This window comes from Monomorium pharaonis, chromosome 9, assembly GCF_013373865.1.
Source record: "Monomorium pharaonis isolate MP-MQ-018 chromosome 9, ASM1337386v2, whole genome shotgun sequence".
Classification (NCBI taxonomy): domain Eukaryota; kingdom Metazoa; phylum Arthropoda; class Insecta; order Hymenoptera; family Formicidae; genus Monomorium; species Monomorium pharaonis.
This window is the reverse complement of record NC_050475.1, coordinates 16,985,884-17,007,201: the sequence shown is the minus strand read 5'-3', so window position 1 is coordinate 17,007,201 and position 21,318 is coordinate 16,985,884. Positions and strand designations below refer to the sequence as shown.

The 21,318-nt window shown below is 29.0% G+C and overlaps 1 protein-coding gene across 3 annotated transcripts in view; it reads left to right on the top strand.

The window, feature by feature from the left end:
- LOC105839382 (cardioacceleratory peptide receptor) overlaps nt 1–21,318 on the top strand; it is a 64,826-nt gene that overhangs the window by 28,560 nt on the left and 14,948 nt on the right. The window lies entirely within an intron of this gene.

Here is a 21,318-nt window from a genome sequence, read left to right as displayed (position 1 = left end):
TTCAAATACTGCGCAAGTAATTACTTTTGGATTACGCTGTTACGTGCTTTTGAAATCTCTACAGCGTGCAATTTTAATCGACGTATAATCTCCGTATGTAACCCGGGACACGAGACATTATTTGTTTCAAAGCTGACACATCGATTTTAAAATGGAATTAATTTTTATAATCTCACGCACGCACGCACGCGCACGCGTAAAAGCTTTTTATAGCGAATTAGTTTGTATACAATATGAATCGATTATTTTTAGCTCGGATTACAGAAATCACGGATATCTGTGAAATATTTTGTACAAGCTGTATTAAACCTCTTATACTTTTATCGACTTTTATCGAAAGATTATAAAAAATAGAAACATTTGAAACAATTTGTATAAAAATATACCATATGTCGTGATTAATCTCCCTGTTCGTATTTACCATTTTATTATATCGTTTGGAACATACGATCAAAAAACCTTAACATTAAGATAAAAAATAAAAAATAAAAATTCATAGCAAAGGGGTCTTAACTTTTATATTAACAAACAAAATCATTAAAATGCCAAAGAAAAATGTTTTTAAATAAAATATAATTAAGAAAAAAATGCACGTTAGGTTAAATAAACCCGAACGGAAGAATTAAATTTGCGGCGTGGTTATAAACGTGATTATATTATCAATATTAGCCATGTACTCTTCGTTCATACCGCGACGACCACGTTCCTTACGAAATTTATCGAATAAGATTAGTAATCGAGTTAGCGTTCCTGCCTTCTCATCTTTTAGCAGAGTAGTGATTTTACAAAGTTGCACGTAGCAAATTACTCTGCGCTACATTTGCAGCAAGTTCTTATACGTGGAATGAAACCGTGAAACTTCTTTATAAGATAGACGTTCTCGCTATGTTACGTGTTGCATTTGTTGCAACTTTGAAGTGTGTTCGTAAAGTCATGATCTACGTGAGGGTTTCAATATAATTATGTGATAATAAACTTTGCGGAATGGAAAATGTTTGGTTATATTTTAAATAGATATTCCCCTAGTTTTGTTGTTATTCTTATAATACGTAATACATTCTGTGATTTTTACTTTTCAAAGAATTCTGGAAATAAGTTTTCTTATACATAAATGTAAGTTTTCAAAGGCGCACTATTTTATTACAGAGAAACTTTGAAAATTTATTTTTCTTTATTTTCAAATTAACAATACTTTTTAACTTAAAATACATATATATTATAATTAATATATTTTTTATAATATTTGCATATACATATATATAATAGGTTTTTATATATTTTTTCTTTACACTACACTCGGATTTACATTGGATATTGTAAGTGCGGTTATAATAAAAGTTTTTACGATTTATGTACATTTTTTTTTATAATTTATGGATATTATTATTAATTTTGTTTGAATCTTGATCAAATTTTTATTTGGATCAAACTAAGCATTTTGTAAAATTCACTGTCACAGATTTATCGAAATCCGAATTTTTCTTCTTCATCATAATATTAAAAGCATTACTATCGCATGCTTCTCAGTAAGCTATTACAGTGTAACAAAATATCCGGATCTTTCTCACTTTTCTCTAATCCCGGTTTCCCTCTGATCATCATGTCTTCTCAGCTTTCACACCACTCTCGGAAGGGTATAATTTGGAAACGCGGAAAATCACTTTAGAATTTATCGGAGGTTACGCGAGAGATTGGCGATAAAGCGCGATTTTCTGTGCTTCAGCAACGTCGGTAGTAGATATTCCACCCTTAATTGGTGGCCATCGCGCCAACTTTATTACCAGTCTTTAATAAGCGTGTACGCTTTCCAAGTAGTTCGTGCGAACGATCCCGCCGTCGTCGTTGACGCGACGATAACGTAATTTACATGTTAACCCGCCTCCAAGCCACGGTATTCCCTCTGGGAGCATCGGCATTTACTCTTGAAGAAAATTTCTTCTCCTCTTCTTTCTCTTTGCGAGAGAAAGAAAGAAAGAAAAAAAAGAAGAGATAAAGAGAAAGATAGATATCAATATTTTATGGGATTAGTTCGTGGAAACAAATACGTGACTCTCCTTGAAAATCCTTGAAGATTCTCGAAAATAAAAAAACAATTAGTTATAAAAATTTAATTAACCAAGCTTGCTTTATTTTCCTCTCGACGACAATGTCGATAGCAATAACTTGTCGACAAAATATCTGATTGAAGCTAAATTCCGAGATTGAAAGCTAATTAATTTCGCGGAACAATACCTACATACAATTAAAAATTTAGTTATGTAAAAGTTAATAAACAACAAAATTAAATTAAATTACAAATTATGAACTAATTAACGAATTAAAAGTTTCAATTTCGCATATAAACTGTAGTGGAAATGTTTAACTTAAGATTTAATTATTAAGATGCTTTAATTCACAACATTAATCGCGTATGTTAAAAATTTACAAAGTTTAGTGAGCTCTCTCTCTCTCTCTCTCTTTCTCTCTCTCTCTCTCTTATTTCAGACTTCCGAGATTTCTTTAACAACCTGTCGAGCATTACTAATACAACATTGTAGACCAATATTATATATAATATGCTTCGTTATACAAATATAGGATTTAATATTAAAGAGTATGCTAATATTGAAATCTTTGAAATCTTTTTTAATATTATACGGAATATACCAATCTATGGATAAGCAAATTCGTAAAACAAAAGTAGAAAATTTTTGTGAGCTTTCGTTGAACTGTGAAACGTAAAGTTTTATCCTTAATCCTAGAAATACTCGAGAGCGCTCTGCAGCAGAAGTTCAATGGCGTAAGCCCGACAGAATTTAGAAATATTCTAAAGAAATCTCCTTTCATTTTCTTAGAATAATTTAATTTAATTGAATATAATACGTGGAAAAGTAGTTTTACTTGCACACATACGCTTTTTTTTAAATATCGGAATTATGAAGAGATTTACACTGATGTATTTTATCTTAAAAAGAAGACAGAAATTTAAAAAAAATTTATTTTGTTTTAAAAACGCTTACTAATGTAAAATCATTTTTTATTTATAATATGTTACATGTGTTCAAACAACTTTTAATTAGTTTTAACAACTTTTAATGTTATGCAATGGTATAAATTTATAAATTATTAGCAAAACTCACAGAGGTTTCTTTAAAAAAAGAATTATAGTAGGAATTTTGTTTCATAAAGCTTATTTTCTCACGAGAAAAAATATTTTAAATCTTGCAAATTAAAGGATTGTTAATTAAAGAATAAAGCTACGCCATTGTTTTTTATGTGTACAGCATTTTTTTCTATGTGTTTTAGGTTGAATCACCTTTATGGTGAACATTTAATTTCACTCTGTCTTTATAGAGACTTCCGCAGTTCGTTTTACTGCATCCTATTTTACTACCATGTAGTATTTTATCGTTTTTCCCCGCTTACAATGCGAAAAGGCTGCCAAGGATTGAATGCCTGCGCCAGACAAAGCGCATTGCTCTTCAGAAGCAGTCTACTACCCTGATTCGTTACATTCGAATCGCGAAAATTGGCACGACATTCGCAATTTTTCTACCCATATTCCTTTATCTCTTATTAGGAAGATTATCTATTAGAATTAAAGATAATTTAGAAAGACATGAAATATTTCGACAGTTTTCTTTGACTATAATTCATATTCTCTCGTTCAAAAATTTACATATTTCCTCGTTTTAAATAACAATTGGTAATTAGTGATTCAATTATCTCGGTCAAACTTATTTGATTGTTGTTTACATACAATTCCTAAAAACTTACTTTAAAAAAAAATAAGAAATTCTTTCAAATTAATATTATAAAGTTTGCAAGAATGTTCTGACAAATTTAAAATTGACTTAAAAAATTACTGAAATCAGATCATTCAGAGACATATGCATATAAAAATATTGTCAACTAATGATTTAAAAAATGGAATATATTTTTGAATTACCAAAGTCATACTATCTAAAGCATCATCTATCTTTACAAATCATCAAAGAGATCGACTCAATTAAAACTAAAATAGACTGTTTTTTTTTTGCCATACGATTGCCTTACAATTCTGCAGAATTCAAGTATATAAAAGAATTAACGGTCCATTCGAATCTTTGCGACAGAATGTCGGGACAATAAATATGCATAGAATTGTACGAAGCTGCGACTTTACTAACGATTCGCGGCACGTTTCAGTTTTTCGCAAGGCACTGCCGTCGCCTTTCTCGGCCCAACCCCGACTTTGCGCAACGCCACGGTGCATAAAGTACCAGCATAACTGCCGGTACTGTAACTGCCCCTATAATTGAACGTTGGAGAACGTCTTCCGTTGCATTCGAGTACCGAATTCCATGCACGTGCTTGCCCCCGGGTAACTCCGTGCGTTTTATATGCATCGAAGTATTCAACACAATCACAGAATGTGTATTGTAAAAATCTCGGCGACTGTAAAAATAGTATACGTAATACTAAGCAATTGTGCGAGTCTGAAAAATCTATATCATTTTAAGCGTAATATTTTTACGTCGCGGATTAACGGCTGTTTTTATTTTAACAGAGACGATCGGGCGGAAGCCAATATAATGCAACGTTATTTCACCACCTACGCGATAATTATCGCGATAATAATAAAATCCGGGTCGATTTTATGCACCCAGAATAACCGCGGCGTGCGACAAAATCGGGATAAACGGTGAATTTTTATGTCCCCTGATACGCGCGATTGCGTCCCCGCATGGGGATTTTTATGCCCTGATGTCGCGATTCCGGCGGTGCGATTAATGAGAACGTAAAATCGTGTCATTTAGAGTCAATAAGATGATGACAAATTATTGACAACTCGGAATTTCGTGTAAAGTTTTGTGTAAAGTATCGATAATAATTTTAGCTTGTTTAGCATTCTTTTCAATCTTGATATTAAGATCGCCGTATCTCTTTATTTATCTTGCAGCGTCGAGCGTTATTAATTATTAACTTACATTATTTCAGATTGTACAAAATCGATTACCATGTTAAATTGCTTTTTGCATGTATTTCTGGAAAGCTAGATAAAAAATATTTATTAAATACATTTATTTGGCAGCAACAAACGTTAAATGCAATGTTCTTGTTTCACCCATGTGGTGCCGGCGAGATAGCCGACAAGTGGTCGAGATGTCGAACTGTCTCGCCGTCTCGTTTATTACGAGGAAAGGGAGAAGCAATTCGCAGTGCAAGAAGGACTCTTAAATTTTTACGACCGTCTCGCCCGCTACAGTACTTAAATGAGATTTCTTGCAGGTTTCTTCTAACATGAACCGTAAATAGAGATTCCCAAGACAAGAGCGTATTTTAAGTGTCAAAGCATCAATAATAAAAAAAATGAAACAGATGTTTACCATCATGTTCAACTAATCGTCAATTAAATACTCATTTAAATTTATTTTATATTATTCAAAACAGCTAGAATTCTGAGTGTGTGTTCATTTATACAAGACTAAAAATCCGATTGTAACACTGAGAAAAAACTTTTCGTTGCTAAAACAAAAGGAGGGATAGCTAAAAGAAAACAGTTACCATTGCAAATGATTTGTTATTTTAAGAAACATATTGTCTGAGATACAAATTACATTTGTTCACTTAGAGTTCAATGGTTACAACAGCAAATTACATTTAATCACTTAGAGTTCAATGGTTATAACAGCAAATCAAACGTAACAAATTATTTGTTATCACAACAGAGTTAATTGCTGTCCCACATCAATAAATCATTTGCTACAGTAGCTTCTGTCTCGTTAATTTATTATAACAAAAATATTTCTCTCAGTGAACATTTTGTAAGATAAAGCCATCGACGTTTTGAAGGTAAAATTAAATCATTGTATAGATCAAGTTTATAAAATTATGTCTATATAACATGTACGTACAAATAAACTTTTATAATTTTTACAACTAATCCAAATTTTGAATTTTGTTTCTGACATTTAATATCGCAAAAACATTACAGCAGAATTCTGCAAATGATTGTTTCAAAGATCCGCAAATAGCTATTCATGATATTTACAAATAGGCATTCGATAAATCTGTGACGGATAAAGTTCACAGATCGTAATTGAAATCTCGCAAGATGCACTTGTCGGAGCACATCATCCTGTGCTGAAAGTCCCATTTATCCAATAAATTAATGACGAGAGACGATGTAATTGTCGAATGCTTTTCACTTGATTTCTGTCCCTTCGTCGAGTCGCAACGTATTTACTTCGCGCCCTATAAACACTATATGTTTCCAATGTAATACAATTATTTTCTCTGTTTCTCTCTCTTTTCATCAAAAAATAAAAATGTTGAACTTATTGAGCTAAGAACAAAATATTGACAGGCAATATCGAGCAAATAAATGAAAAGAGCTATAAATCTTTATATCCTTTATATAATACAAAATAAATTTAATTTTGTATTATAAATTTAAAAAAATATTATATTTATATCAAAATTAATTAATATATAATTTAACGCTATTGTTGTTATTGTAATAATGTACGCTAATAATAAATTAGTAAAATATTTTTGAGAAAAACTGTTGCTTTCATGGTTCTTTTCATTTTATCTTTAATTATATATTAAAGCAAATTTGAGAGCAATTATTTTCAAGCACTTTATAATGTATACACAAAATTTAAGAACAAAAATGAAAGTTTACGCTTGACAGGTCACTCTATTACACATATATACACATATATGTATATAGTATATCTCAACTCAAATGTCACATAGCAATTACACATTGCTGTAGGAACCGCTACAGTAAACAGACCGTTTGCTCGTTAAACTTGAATGTACGAGATTTGTCGAGTAGGTTGAGCAAATTAAGGGTGATTCAATAATATCACCGGCCTTCGTTAATTCTTCTGAAAGCGCGATTACACTGTCAGAGATCTCATTACTTTGCACAATAAGGCTTTAAATATAATAAGACTAAGAACCTCTTTTCGCTTTTTCATAAAAATATCAATATATTACTTTATTATAATTAAGTTTACAAAATTTTATATGTTAAAATGATTGTGAAAATGTTTAAAATTTGAATTATAAGTTTAATAAAACTTAACTAAACACCATTAAAATAAAAAGATTAATTTTTTAAGTATAAAGTTATAATGTATAAGTTTTGATATAGGAATGCTTTAATATAAAACAATTTTGTAATTTTTGATATTATTGTAAAACAATTTAGTATTAACAGCAATGCATTGATAATATTTTTACAGATTAATTTAATAGATTAATTATTCATCGTTACTTTATCATGCTATTTTCTGATAAATATAAATTTTTTAATTTTTCTTTCAAATATTTTTGAGAATATAATAATGTAACACTTAATATATTGACTGTGCAAGTTATTTAATGTAATTCACTTTTGAATCGTACACTCTTGCGTATGCGTTATTTTTTTATGTTCCATTCGTTAACGTACAAAACAAAATACACAAGAACTACCATATGTATGTCGCGTTGTAGAAATAAAAAACGCAATGTGAAACCGTATATGCTAACAGTCGTATATGCGTTATTCACTTTTTCATTTTATACACATGGAAAAGTGAAGCTATCACATTATTAGGATAATTAAAATCGTATTACGATCTGTAAAGTTTATCCAGGAAAGCAACATATTTGTCTGATCCGAGTGAAATTTATCCACCGAGCTTATTACTCGAGTGCATAATTTACAAAAAAATATGAACTAACTTTGAAAATGAAATGAGATCTCAACGATTAAAAGTAATTTATAAAGCTCGTTATAAAATTATATATATACGTTAAAATACGTAAGAAAAAAGTCGTTCAAATTTTTTCGTACGTATATCCGAGGCTTGAACTCTCATATTAATGTTATTAAATTCATAAGAATAATTTTAAAAAAAAGGTGGCGTCTAAACTGTTTTACTAATACACGTGCGATAAAAATTTCAAAGATTTTTTCACCTATGCGCAATTTTACTCTATTGTACTTACAATTAGTAATTACAAAAATTGTCTTCTCATTTATTTTTAAACATTACAATTCCCGTAATATTTAACTCTTTTACCTTTAATACTTTTTCTTTTCATTCTTGTAAAATGCAAAGTACTTACTCTTTCCCTTATGCAATGAAATTGCTTTTATTATTTTTATAATTATAACCGACTATAAATGTACTTTCCATATTTTTTAAATTGATATCAATATTTTATAAATGGATTTAAAAATAATTCATAAAAAGCAAAAAGAAAATATAAAAAAACGTGAAACACCTTAAGTAGCTGTAGCATTACATTATTCATGAAGCTAATAATTAAGATAAATTAGAATTTCCATGTATTGAGAATTCTTTCTAAAAGCTAAGGGAGATGTGCTTATTAGGATTTGCGTATACACACACGTTAACGTGCATTCTAAAATAAAGCGGGTCCCGCGCATTCCGTTCCAAACCGTCGTCCACGGTTCCGCATTGCGCCTCTCACGAGACACGAGCCACGCATTACGTATGCATGAAAAACTTTTTTATCAGTACGGAGTATCATAATAACGCGAAATAATAATTTCCAAAATGTAGAAGTGCACTCGATCCATGAACACTGTCTGTTATTGCATTATGCATTAAAATCATTACACGGGCTTGAAGTAATTTTAATGTTAATTACAATTTACATCTGACTATTATTGTCTAATGATTTTTAACTTGGACAAATCCTTTGATCTTTTTAATTAAAAAACTTATATATAATTTTTTAATACTCAACAGTAGAAAATAATAATCCAAATGCGTATTGTAAGAACAAAGTAATAGCCAATTAAAATAATAATTAAGATATACGAAGTATTTTTATAAACTTTTTATTTAAGTAAATTACTTTTAATGTTTGTCTATTTAAAGTTAGTTTCAAGTAAATTTAATTACACGGATTAAAATTTGTTTCAAGTATATTTTCAAGTCAGATTAAAAATTTAGAATTATTATTATTTCTCACGTGTAATAATACGTGAAAAAACAAGACGTTTTATAAACTGCTTTTTGTGCAGATTAACTTTTGTTAAATCTTTTTGACAAAGCGACAATTCACACATGCAAAATCATAAAGCAAGAAATAAAATTTCATTTTACCATGCAAGTTTTATTATTCAGTATGTGTTTCTACGTTAACTCAGTACATTTCAAGACTTTTTCATAAATATGAAACCAAAATAATATCAAATAAAGATCAAAATAGAGAACAATACACTCTGTATTCTCTTGTGTGTTCATAAATAGTAATGACTCTCTGGATTCTAAAATGTTGGAGATTATCTACCTATGGATGAAATCACCAGTTAGATCGCAAGTGTTAAATTAAATCTAAATTAAACGTGGTCAAGAAATTGTCTTGTACAATGGTGTAACGATGTTTTATAGAGATTAATTGAAAGCGTAATTACAAACGAACACGTCAATCTGCTCGCTAGATGATGTAACGCGTTTTTACAGCAAAGTAACTAAAGGGATATAAAATGCACAAAGCCGGCAAGTAGAAGAAGTAATGTCGATGTAGCGAGGTAAAATTACGTCGTCGAAAAAGAGATTAATAAATAAATAAATAAAACAAGATGCCCGCGGCATAATGAGCAGCGCACTGGGCGTACGGCGTGGTCGGTAGATGCAACGCAGAATAAAGACGCAAATGTGCCACCATGAGGTGAATACTGGGAGGGTGCAAAAATTTACATGAGCAAAGGCTCGGGCCTGTTATTACGCTGCCGTTTCGAGACTGCGTGTCGTCGACCTTAGAACGAGTCAAAACGGCTCGTTCTGCACATCACGCTGATCGTCATCTCGAAGGACCTGATGAAACGAGGGTGTCGTTACCTCGTTGCCGTTGAGATTGAGATGAAAAGTTAGTCGTCGACTCTTTTACGAACGCCCTCCGATTCTTCATCTTGCCTACGTGTCGCGAGATAACCCGAACTCCTCGCAAAATTACGTTATAACGAAGGATAATCCAATTAACGTTTACAAGTTTTTGGGATCATACATTTATTTGGCAACGATTGTTCAATAATTCATGGCTTGTAATGATTGTGCTAAAAATTATAGTGCTGTATTTTTTTAAGCATTTTTATTATAATAAATATTAGTTACAAAATTATGAGCTGAAAAGATTTTAGATATTCTAAAATCTCAATGTGTTATACATTTAATGGTCAACTCTTAGTTAGCAGAGAAATATATTTTTATAGGTCTTACATTGGAGTAAAAAAAGAAATCTCTTATATAAAATTTATAAAATCATTAATAAAAATTTATAAATATCATTATTATATTCTCATAATGATAAGATTGAATTTCTTAATTACTTTCCGTCGAAACTTTTATAATAACAATGAAAACACTTTGAATGTGATACCCGAGAGCTACTTTCGTTTAATATTTTAGAGATTGGTGAGAAAAGTTTTCAAAGCATTATGAATTTCATTTCCAGCAAGAAAGTATAGAGAATAAACAATGGATCCTAAGACTAGTATAAAAAACAACATTTTCGCGTGAGTAAGTGGAGTAAAATGCAAAAATTTCAAAATGAAAGGCAGCTTGATAGTGGCTTTCAGCTCCATATCCTGGTTTCTATCCCGCGAATTGAATTAAATTCACGAGATGCTGGGTTGGATCTGGCATCTCGTAAACTCGAGGATATCGCGAAGATCTCGTCCGTGAAGAATATGAATGAGCATAGTATCAGTGTTCCCCGATAGTACACGTATCTCACGATTATGTCACTTTTTCCCTATTGTCGGAAACGCACCGTATAGCGTCCTCAACTACGCTTAGCCCGGAAAGTTTTCTATAAAACCATCCCACAAACTACGACAATTTCTTAACTCCAGAAAAAAGTCTTAAAATAAAAGATTACAATTTTTTCAGGAAATTATTTTTCTCATTTATTTGACCGCGAATATAGTTTTAATTCTAGAACACTAAATTTTTTATACAATTATTGTACTGTTAATAACATGTAAATTAATCATTTTGCAGAATTTTTTGCAAGCTACGATAACAATATAAAACCTTATTTTTCTTGGTCTTTTTTTTTGCTATTTAAATCTACTTATTTGAATCTACAGAAAAGATGAAATAAAGGTAAACACTTGCAAATAACATAAACGTTCATCTTGTTTTAGTTATGTATATCTTCTAACCTTAGACGTACATCTGAATATTTTTAAATTTGATTAATAATCTTTTTTACTCACGTTGCAAAGTAACTAATAACAATCATAATATGCAATAACCAAAAATTGTTTATCTAAATTTAAAGAAATAAAGACTTTTTATTAATACCAGAGAATCTAAAATTATAGCTTTAAAAATTTATAGATTCAGAATAAATTAAAAAAAATCATCCGATAAACTCTTTTTTTCTTTTCCCGTAGCTTATCTCGAACATAAAATAGTCGTTCTCTTGATATTCTAAACTCTATCATGACAAAAGTGTTGTCGTTTCATGTTGCAAACGAGGAAAGAAATTCAGATAAAATCCTTATATATAGCGAGAAGATCATAAAGCTCTCTATATCGAAAATTTACTCTTATATAGATCGAATTCAGATTAGAAATCTACCTATATAAGCTTAGCATCATAATATTTTATAAAAATAATTTAATATTGTAATATAACCATTTTTAACAAATTTAATTAATTACGTTAGAGTGCAAAACATGTAGTTTATAATTATTGCATAATTATAAAATTTCGTTGTTATATTCGTTCTGAGCAAAACTGATGTTGATTTTCTGTTTTAACTTCGCGATGTTTACGCAATTATTTTGTAATACAGAACGACTATTTTAATGCACAGTAAAAGTTTTTATTAAAAAAAAATATACTTCCTGAGGAATATAATTTCGAAAATTGCTTGTATTAACATATGAGACAAGAAATATTTAAACCAATTAGAGTTAGGTAAAACGAATGTAACATATGAAACAAAATAAAAGTGCAATTTTTTCATATTTTTAATACTTAACGAGATATTTAAACAATCAATTAAATTAATGTTTATCTAAAAATCATAATGTTAATAAAAAAATTGTCCGAGACATTTCATCTTTAATAAAAATTATTAAACATAAAGAATATCAACAAAAAAGCATGTTTTTTGCGCAATTACTTTTCTCGCAAAAAATATATTTAAAAAAATAAAGATAAAATAAAAAGTTTGTTTGCATCGGATTTGGTTTACCTCGAAGCTTAATACATTTAAATATGGTACTATGTTATATTTAAATATGGTACTATGTTATGCTAATAGTTTTTCCACAACTATAAATCAATGATAAATAATACGATACTGAAATAAAAAAGCTAAAGTTAGATTAAAGTACGATTTTACCATTATTAAAGCTGTATTTTAAAATAAATCAATAAACAGAAAGTTTTACTCGTTTACGATTTACGAGTTTTATAAACGTTTTCCTGAATAAAAGTTTTCCAGAAAATAAACGAGGTGAAACATGCCAGAAGCAACGGAAGACGCTCGTGTCGCAGAAGAGAGAAGTAGTTTATACGTCTCTTTGCTCTGACTGCCATTATATTTCGTACTGCTAAAAAGTATGTATTTTCAAGCGCAATATTAATCATTTTGACTCGTTAAATGCCGCGGTGAATTTCGTTATTTATCAAAATCTTTATGTTCTACGCATTATACCTATTGTTAGACAAAATAACAAATTCATATAAAACTTTTTATTTTATTAATAATTTCTTGATTCTAAAAAACCAACGATACTATAAACTTTTATATATATTTATGCAGAAAAATTACGGAAGTACTAATAAACTAAATATCTATATTAAGATGAGTATTTATGCAAAAAAGTACGAGTATTGAAAAAAATTAGTTTTGTGTTCCATCAATTTGCTTAAAAATAATATAGCAACTTGAGTTACATTTATTTTCTATTAAATAATACAATCTGTATTTTTTAATATTGGATGTAACCATGACTACTATAATCTAGCATTCTAGCATAAACTCCTACACATACTATTTAGAATTAATTCTTGAATATTTAGCAAACTATTTTTACAATTAAAAAATTAAATCTTTTTTTCACTTAATACAATTTTTTTCAAGTTGTACATTATTGAAAAATTTACACTATTCAAATTCTTAAAAACAAAACGATTTTCAAAAAACATGCTGAAATTTTCTTGGAACGTTCTTGGAGTAAAAAATAAAAATTTGTTTTAATCGCAAAAAATTAAAAAAATATTTATAAACAAAACAATCAAATATATATTTATAACAAAAAAACAATTAAAAATCAATAAACAAATAACAAAAACAAGTAAAATTTTTAAGAAAACAGTAATTTCTGCATCTTGTGCTTAAGTATATAAATGCAACAACAATGTCTGCGATTTCTAATTATAAAAAAAATAATAGTTTGCTAATAGTCAAAGTCCGGAAGTGCTCAATTTAAAAGTAAAGTATCTAAATGCACTTGCATAAAAAAGATACAAAATGTGTAACAATTGCTTCTACGTTTTATGACAAAATATATAAGTGTAAGAGCATACATCTTTTAATTGTTTTTATTTTAATTTTTTCGATTAAAACAAATTTTTATTTTTTGGTCCAAGAACGCTTCAAATTTCAATTATTAATACAATCTTAAATAATCTTTCTTAATTAAGGTAAATTTATTCCAATTTTTAAACAAATCATTACACTAAATTTGACTAAATCATTGAATTTTATTATTACAGCAGATTTTTTGTAATTAGTTTTGCTTCCATTCGCTCTTTGATTAGATTACTGATTCGCGTATCGAGTTCTAAAAATCATAAAGTCTTCATTAGAAGTTTATTTATACAGGAAACTGGCACATATCCAACAATGCACTTTCCTTATTATTATGAGCAAGAGACGTTATTAAGCTTATGTTATTAAGTTTTCTCTCTCTCTCTCTCTCTCTCTCTCTCTCTCTCTCTCTCTCTCTCTCTCTCTCTCTCTCTCTCTCTCTCTCTCGCTTTTTCTCTTTCTCTCTCCCCCGTTGCTTAGTTACGATTTACGAATTATGAGCAACTCATTATTCTTCACGTAAACATCTGCGATGAGATCTTCCTTGAGGACGGCATTACCATCGCTGCCGCTCAACAATTTACCGTGACTCGTTACGATTATACGACACCACTACGGCTCGTTACCGGCATTTCTCTTGTTGCGCTCGGTGCAACAACGATACCGTAACTAGTCATTCCCACGCCTGCGGCAAAATATAAAACTCCACCCGTTTCCCAAGAGCAATAGAAATGAAATTTCATATTAAACAGTAAATACAGTCTTTTAAAGTAATATATGGTAATACATATACAGAATAAGATTATACGAATACTTTCGTGATACTTTACTCTTTGTAATGATTATATTATACCTTATTAATTCTATTATTAATAAGTTTGAGTCTTTTCGAATTAATAATTTTCAAGATATTAGAAAAATTATTATTATTAAAATCACCGGTTTCATGGTTCGAACAAGAAAAAGTATTTTATCTCTTAAAATAGTTTAAATATTTAGAAGATAATATCCGTACAAACGGGTCTTGTTAATAAACTAACATAGATAGAAGAAAAGGCGCGCAAAGAGCCAATAATGATTGTTGGTTACAAATAATGTATTCCATTATAAAAATATTACTACAGATGTTTCGGCGCATTTTTTTCGGCCATCCTCGGTGTATAATGTGACTTCGTTCAAACTTATTGGATATTCATTAGGAAAAATTCTTAGTGCATATGCTGTTGAAGTAACAACATATGCACTAAGTAGACGTCTGTAGTAACAACATTTTTATAATAGAATACATTATCTGCAACGAACAAGCAGCATTGTCTCTTTGAGCGCTTTTCCTTCTATTCATCTTAAAATAGTTTTGGTGTTGTACAAAAAATTGTCGTAAATTTGAACTAGAGTATATTCTTGCCAAATTAAAGTTTAAATTTATTTTATATTTATACCTGTGTTTACTTGTAAATCTAAATAAATTTTGAACTTTGCGTATTTAATTTGTTTCAAACTTCCCTTGATTTTCCTACGTAAATTTTTCTTAAATTTCCTTTAATTTTTCTTTCTTTTTTTATCAGAAAAATATCCTTTCTTTAAAGGATCTACTCGAAATGACTTACAGAATTGCTCAAGAATTACACGTTCTAAATTATGAGTGAGTAAAGTATAAGAGAGAGAACTTTGTGTACGAATGACATCGTTCCTTATGATAGCTCGTAAAAGCCAAACATTGTATACATTGTAACTCTTAAAACATTTTCGCTTGTTACCACGGTCTTTCAATGGCATATATAAACCAGCAAAACGCATTCAATGCTTTATGCAACCGCGCAAATTTAATAAATTTTCGGTTAGCAAACGTAAACAGAATTTGCGTTTCACTAATCGCATTCAAAGTTACGATAAATTTCATAACTGCAACGATAATTCTTACTTTTCATTTTATTATAAAATTATATATAATATATATTGATTAGAATATATCACATGTGATATTGGTGTAATTATAGATATAGCTGTTCGATACTGATAATTAAACTATTTTCGCATGAGAATAGATAATTCAAAGACTAAGGAAACACAATCAATAACTCATTATTATTATATTAATAGTACCACTTTTACGTACGGATTATATTTATCAACTTCGCTCACTGCTTCGTAAAATCGGTGTGGTACCACTTAACAGCGGTTTACCATTCGTCGACGAGTTATGCCAACGGTCAATTACGCGTAACAGATTTTTACAGAGAGTAAAAACGGTCCGTTTATGGTAGATTAAATGGGTTAACGTCGCTTGCCGTTGGCTTTCCTTTACCAAATGCCGCGTGCGAAAAGCGCACCGGTCCGTCGCGCCGGCACGTATCCGCGGTGAAACAAGACCGTAAATCAAGGCAATTTTTTACGATCAACGAAATTACGCTGTAATATGGCTAAATGCTTTATAAAGTACACGAGCTAGTGGAACCCGCACGGATGAAAGCTTGCCATCTCGTCATTGCCATTTATCCCCGTCATCTATCGATGATGAATCGTATCCACTTAGATAGATATCGCCATTAGCTATTATGTCGATTGATTTGTATGCTAGGAAATATCTTGTGACTGATACGAGATGTGTTCAAATCGGAACATGTGTCTTTTCGCGCGACTTCTGTTAAACGAAATTTTGCAGAGAAAATATGGAAAGCTTTGATTTAGCACCGTTGTGAATCCTACACTAGATATAAATATTAAAGGCAAAATTAATTATTTAATCTGAAATAGTGTATGACATAAAAATTATGAAATAAAAGATATTTTATGGTCTCGTACAAAATGCTTCATTTTTTTATTGCATTATATTTTAATGGCCCCTTTTGTTAAAATTAAAATTAATTTTTCCTTGATAGAAATTTCAAAGTGTTTATATTTTTGAATAATTAATTATGGGAAAAAAGCTCTTTTCTAAAATAAATTTTAGAAAACTATCTAAATAACAAAATCATATAAAAATGAATAAAAAGTTAGTTTAAAATAAATTTTTGTCTGATATATCTATAGATTAAAAGTATTGTATACAATCTACTGATAAATTTCAACAAATTATCATTAAAATATAATACAATACTAAATGAAACATTCAGCATAACATTTTCGTTTAATATTAAAATTATTCTCTCGAGAATACAATATTCATGTTTTTATGTGGTTTGCAAAAGTACATATTTAAATAGGCGCATAAAATGACGCACTGTGGTTAAATACTAAGCTGAATAATCAATTTCTGCACACTAAAAAATAAAAGAAAGATAGCGCATAATTATTTACTGTAAATGTAAATCATATATCCTCCACCATCCTTGATATTTTAAAGATAAACTGTTTTACGTAATTACGTAAAAATATTGACGAATAGTTTTTCTCAGAAGTATTACAGTAGAAATAATTAGAATAATATGTGTTCAAAGTTTATATAAGTGTTTCCTTTTTATTCTTTTTTACTTTCTTCGCGTTTATTTCTATGGACGGAGTAAAGTTGCGAAGCTGTCGGTAGCGTGCGTTCACAACTTCGTTCCATGCGTGCACTATCAATTTCTATCGATCATCAAACTTCTGGCTCGAAACGGGCACCTCGACGCTTCCGACAAGCGCCGTTTTGCAGGTCACGCGACCCTCATTTCATCTCATTCGCGCCCCTGGTCATACAGTAATAAACAATCGCCCGGCGATCGGCAGAGTCTTGCCATACACGACGGACATGCATATGCGTGACTTAAGTGATCTCACGCGACGATAAATCGGGTGGAATGTAAAACGATGCAAATTATCGAACATTTATCACGTACTTCTTATACAACATTCTTTCTGTTATCTGATGATGTGCAAATACATGAATTTAATAAATTCTCCTTTTTTAACCTTATTATTGATTAGAATAGTATATTCTATATCTATATATATATATTTTACTATAATTTTAATTTATATTATAATTTATAAAGTTGCATACAATTATACGAAAGAATGCGCGCGCGCTTCGATTGGAGAAAAGATTTTAAAGTTTTAAAATTAAAAGAGGTTTAACTTCTCTATATTTCAAAATAAGTGCATGCAAAAGTTAACAGATTTAATTTAAGTTGTTTAAAACATAACTGTTTAAAACAATTATTCAATTTTCAGTAAATCTCTCAAGACTAAGTCAATTATAGAATTATAACATTCATAAATTTAATTGCAATATGTTTAAGTAATATTGACTTTTCATTTTGCTTGCCCCATAACTATTCTCTCGCACATTTTGAATTTCCAGTTCAGTAACGCCAGTAATACCGTAGAGAATGATAGAAGTGTAACCGTGGGTCGCGACCGCGGTTCGAAACTTTGCATACGAATCTCACATCCGACAAACTCGAAATCAACTTTATCAGACGATCGATATCGAGCTTGTGGATAACATGAATAATTGCATTTCGTATTCAAAACCGGAAAACGGTGCGGACCGGATACGAACGATGATTCGCGATGTACATGATATTCCAGACATTGTGCCACTTTCTCCCGACTATTGGTACTACGCATCGAATTGGATCAATGTTGCATTATTAGAGCATCGATAATTTATGAACAATAACACAGTAATGCACATAAGATATATAAAATTAATAGATATTTTAAGCGTTTTGAAAACAAAAGTTCCGGTACAATAAAGTTAATTACAATTACCTGTAGTATAAAATCTCTTGTTTAATTCGATTATTTTGAACAAATAATTCTTGATAAATTAATATATCCATTGGGAAATTATGTTTCTCATCCAATCAAACACACACAAAGTTTATCATATATGCCATTAGAAATAGTTACATTTGTCTACATTATCATCAGATAATATGTCAATTGCATTTTATTGAATTCAATAATATACAGAAAAGTTCCGGAATATCATTTTGAAAACTATTATTCGTACAGAAAGATATTTTCAATAAAACGCAAAGTTTTCTATCATAATACTTTATAAAAATTATTGTTGACTTGGGTAAAAAGTTTTTGAACCTTCTCTACTCAATCAGTTTTGCTACAAAATATTATTGACTTTTCGTTCAACTATACTTTTTCCTTAGCATTTAATAAAATCGTTGTCAAGTCTTTTTTCATTATAAATTTTATTCAATATTTATCTATAAATGCTTTAAAAAAAAGTATTGAAATTAATTTTAAATATCATTGACTAATTATATTATGTAATAGTAATTATATGTGTGTATTATGTAAAAAAATATATTTAAAAGTATCAAAGTATCATGAATGTAATTAATTCTAATAACTCTTAATAACATTGATTATTAAGAGTTATAATATAACTTAATAACATTCTGTATTTTGTTTTTTTCGTTCAATATATTAACGAAGTTTTATTTTTTTTTTAATTTTCAAAACGTGCTACTTTATGCATATCATATTAGATTAAATTTATAAAGTCTGTATACAGATTAAGAATTAGTCATGGCCAAATAAACAAATCCACGCGGGCAATGTTGTATTCGACATGCGATTTCCAGGGATGACCTAAATCGTCTTTTTCATATAGTTCGCAGTTTGCAGAACAGAAACACAAATTTAGTGCTGAGTGCGGAAAAAAGAGAAAGGGAGATAAATGGGATACGCAGTTTCATGATCCACGATTTTCGTCTATTCGACATTTTCTCACCCGATGGGTAGATACTAAAGTAATTCACACACCAATAGGGAAAGAAATACCAATGCCGCTAAATTCTCCCGAGCCGAAAGGCATAATCAATGTTATGGCTAACTAGACACTAAAAACAAGCACTTTCGCGCGTTCCAATTTTGTCCATAAAATAATTCCCAGTACTAAAAAACAGATCACTAGTTAAAATCCAATTACTCTTAATTAATGTAAATTTCTATAAATACTTAATGATTAATTGATATACATACATAAAAACACATTATACTCATTTTATACAAAATATAACATAACATACATCTGTATACAATTCTGTATATACCACACTAAAAAAAGACTCATACGTACTATATAAATTAGTCACATTACGTCTTTATTTATTATTTATGAGTTAATTTAATTATTAGATTGTGAAATATTAGAATATTTCATATTCTATCAAATCACCAAGATACATTAATATTTTACAATAATGCACAATAATATTCTATCAATAACAAATAAATATTGGGATATTAATTTAATAAAATATCAAGAGACTTAATAAAATTACTCTACATAATTTCAAATATTATATTCATTTTTTAATTTCAATAAAATTAAATATTCAAGACATTAAAATTAAGTAGCTGCTTTCAATATATAAAATCTCTTATAAGTGAATTATTACACACATCTCTTATAAGTGAATTATTATAAAATATATTCTCATATCACAAAATTTTATTTAAAAATAAAATTTAATAAATTTAATAAATAATTTAATAAATAAATTTAATAAGTTGTCTTAATTGATAATTATCTTTTTATTGTGGTAATCCTTGTTTATGCTCCAAGCTAAAATAATTATATTCAAGTTGGATTCTCATTCTATCAACTTACATCGTGTAATATTTGAATGGCATTATCAATTAAATGCGACGACTTCCGTATACGTTTAATTTAATTAATCAATTTATTATTTGTACATCGAAAAATACAACTATTCAACTGTTTTCTCGGAAGAAAGAATTGCTCTTTCACTGTATCAATTTAATAGATTTCTAAATAAATTTATTCTTTTGTTTTTAGTAAAAAATATATATATACTTATAATATTTTATACATTCTAAAAGTAAAATATTTATAATAAATTAAATAAATGTTTTTGAAAGCAAATTAATTGAAAAATGTTCAGATTACGCTAAAATAATTTCAATCAATCGATTTAAAAGGGTCAAAACTAATTAATATTTTAGTTAAAATTAGGTACTCATAAATAATTGAAATTTATTGTAATTATTATTACTGACTGTCATTACCATTATATTCATTAAAATAAAATGTACAGCTAAATCGTATTGACGAACATGGATATACCATAGTTGTCCATTTTCGTAAAATCACGTCGTATCATATCAGCCACGTCTATGATCGAGCAAATTAGTTTGCTATTCATACTATAGCGTGCATCATGCAAACGATGTTGAAATTATCACTCACATGTTTCCCCCGTTACATAACGTGCAAAGCATATGAGACCACAGGTATTATCTATCGAACTAACCGTTAAATCAACTGTTTACCCGGATTATGCAAATCAGTAAACAGCACATCGACATTCAAGTTATAAAATACCACCATACATGTACGCGACTGCGTATGTATATCAATTAATCATTAAGTATTTATAGAAATTTACATTTATTAAAATTGTAGTTTTATATACCAAATACACATGCAAACGTCACCGTAAAAAATTGCAATTATATTATTATATTTAAATAATTTAAAAACATTAGATATAATTTGAGTTTAATTAAAAAAATAATTTAAAGCCCTTGAGTAGAAAGTCTCTCTAAAATAAAGACCTATATAAAATTATATTTCAAAGTTTAGATATAACTGCTTAATTCTTAACTCTTTTCTAAAGAATCTTAGACACTAAGAGAAATAAAAAGAAGTTTCCGATAAAATTAACTATAGAAAATTTTTTTATGATTAAACGCAAAAAATAAAAATTACAAAAAAATTTTAATAAAAATAAGAAAACTATTATAAACTTTTACATAATTTTTATATAAAAGTGAGACATTAGAAATATCATATATAT